Below are 2,892 nucleotides of genomic sequence, written 5' to 3'. Positions count from 1 at the left end.
AAAAGCGCGAGGTACAGACATGTAGTTTACCAGGCCTACCTGGCAGTTCGGGTGGGATGAGAAGGCACAGTCAATATCCGTAATAACAACACACTTTTGCAACATTTGAATTCGTATCAGCAATTCAAAATTCGCTGTCAGCCTACACTACAATTATTTTTTTATTATAATGAAAACAAAAGACGTGACGTCATCACATAACGGTGTCCAATGCCCCTCACGTGAATGATTTTGAAACCACATTTTCAATATCCAAAAATATTTCAGCAATAATCTGCAACGAATATTCGTTAGACAACGCTTGTTCATGTTTATTTGTCATAGACATAGCTATATAATCCTGCATTCGGCATACATTAGAGCAGGTGCACCACCAGATAACTGAGCATCTGATATTCGCCGTTGGTCCTGCTGGGCGTTTGGAGGCGGCGCGCTGGTCAGACAGAAATGCCATAACAGCAGCATCGATATCCTCACCCGAAGTGCAAGTTGTTCACCTGGACCCGCGTAACGAGATCGATTTGAAGCCACATTTGACCACAGACTGGGCTGGTGCTGTCTATTTGATGGTGACATCGTTTGTTGCTTTTTTGTGGGGAGCAGCATCTGGAATATTGTAGGTAGGTCGTGAGGATTTCAATATTATAAAATTATATTATTTCATCATGCCAGTGGCCTAGGCCTATCTTATTTGGTATGGTCGACGGCGATATATTTTGGGTTAAAACGATAAAGATCTAGCTGGTCCTCACTGAATGGGGCAGTAGCCTACTCCAGCCTTTTAGCGCTAAACGCGCCTTTTTAATGTTAGCTACATTGATTGTAGCATTTTGTCCATGGCAGTATCGACAGTTGCATCCTCTGCCTATAGCTAGTAGGCTATTGCGCCCAGTCAATTGTATACGTTGTATCGCAGTAGGACTATATGAACTAACAATAGTGCTGGGCTGGGCATATAAGGCAGACATCATCATCCAGTCGGTTTGGCTTCTCTCTGACGCGAGCATCCGGCACCAGCTGCGCTGTCTGATCCGGTTATTTAATGAACAAATTAAAGGCGTTGGAGAAACTATTGAAGAAGCGAGTCAGGTCGCCTCAAGGACACATTTAGGTTGAGCTTGCACGTAACTGGGATTTCAATTATCCTCTAACGGTGCATGTTTCAAAGAGGGCATGCAGACATTATGTAGGCTATCACGTGCATCTTATTGGCTACTGACACCGGCCTGTAAATGTAGTGTGGAAATTGATGCGATGCCTATTCTTAGTATGAATAATATGTGTGTTTATGAATCATTAAGATTTGCTTCAGAAATATGTTCCATTGTTTCCATTTGAGATGAGCCTAACATTTGCTTTCTTATAGTCAGTATGTTGCTACCTATTATGCAGTAATAATATTCATCACCATAGGCCTACATTGTTATTTGTTATGGGTAGCTCTGGTTTTGGGTGTCTGTAAGGCTTACTTAGCAGCAATACCACTTTCTCGGGTGTTCACTGTAACACGGAGCTATTGTAGTGAGGATTCTAGTTAGGGACAAACTATTGAATGTGAGAAACCTCAATGAAATGTGATATTACACAAAACCGTGGTCTTAAGAAGTAATATCACAGTGCTGTAGGGATAGGACAGGGATCTTCCATCCACGTTCTAGCTGCTATAAAGACCTCTCCATCTTCCTCTCTCCATGTATTTCTAATGTGAGCATTGTTGCCTTCGTTTTGGTATCAGAGCAACACCACCCTTGTCCATTGCAGTACATTGGCCCTTTTTGAAGCTTAAACCTCCCTGTTGAAAGACAAGCATTCAGATTACAGATCAAAGGCCTGCGAGGCTGTTTTCTGCTATTAAAGCCCCCTTCATTTCAGTGCTATAAGGCTGTGCTATATCGCTATCGCCGTGCTAGCAGTATTCCCCCTGTCCTTCACAACCCTGATCTAATACACGTGAGTCAGCATCCTGATGAGAGGCTAATGAGTTACATCAGGCGTGTTAGAGCAGGGCTGGAACAAAAGCCTGAGCAGCCAGTACCTCTCTAGGAGAGGGCTGGCCCTCTGGTCTAGGGCGTGGTTCCAGTGTTTTAGTTACAACGTAGCATCTTGGGCCCTCTGTTTCACATCCCTTGCCACCAGTCCCAAAGCTTGTGGTGTCATAGCAGCGCTGACTTCTAAACAGAGGGCTATGGGCTTACCTACACCACTGACCTAGCTACAGTACCATTCCCTGTTGGTGACATTGAACCATTGCAAAGGCACACTGACAGTAGTTACTGATCATTCTCACGGAATGCTTCATTAGTGTCATTTGAAAAAATGCTCTCAATCTCATTTCCACCCAAGCAGAAGCCTGCCTTTGATTCTTCACTGATACCACCACCCTTTCTCATGTTATTTCCTGTGAATCAGCATCCTGCACGGCATGTTGGGACTGCAGTATGAATAGTCCTGTGAGTGAACAAGTGAACTCAAATAACAGGTCAATCAATTCATGTCCTGCTCCCTCAAGGGTGTCCATAGCAAGGCCTACGTTGAGCAGATCGATGTACAATGGATAGTGGCAGCATAGAAATCAGCAGTTGATAATTTGTTGGTTGAGTTGATGAATAGGTTACGGTTCTTTGACGTTTTATAGACATCGTTTAACTCTATTTGCTGATGTGTCTACAAGACTTGACAGTGTGCTGGACTTTGTGTGTTACCACAACACTGGAGCAATGTAAATATTTATGTGCCACAAAATGTCTATCTAATGGAGAGACCTGCCCATTGGATGCATTTTATGATGGCAAAAAAAAATAAAAACATATTTTAAGGGACAATTGGTCAGTATGATCGAATGTTCATGATTATGTTGATGGCTACCTCCCTGAATGGCTACCATACTGTACG

The sequence above is a fragment of the Oncorhynchus masou genome, chromosome 19, assembly GCF_036934945.1.
Source record: "Oncorhynchus masou masou isolate Uvic2021 chromosome 19, UVic_Omas_1.1, whole genome shotgun sequence".
Taxonomy (NCBI): Eukaryota; Metazoa; Chordata; class Actinopteri; order Salmoniformes; family Salmonidae; genus Oncorhynchus; species Oncorhynchus masou.
The sequence above is the reverse complement of the archived record's forward strand: the minus strand, read 5'-3'. Positions refer to the sequence as shown.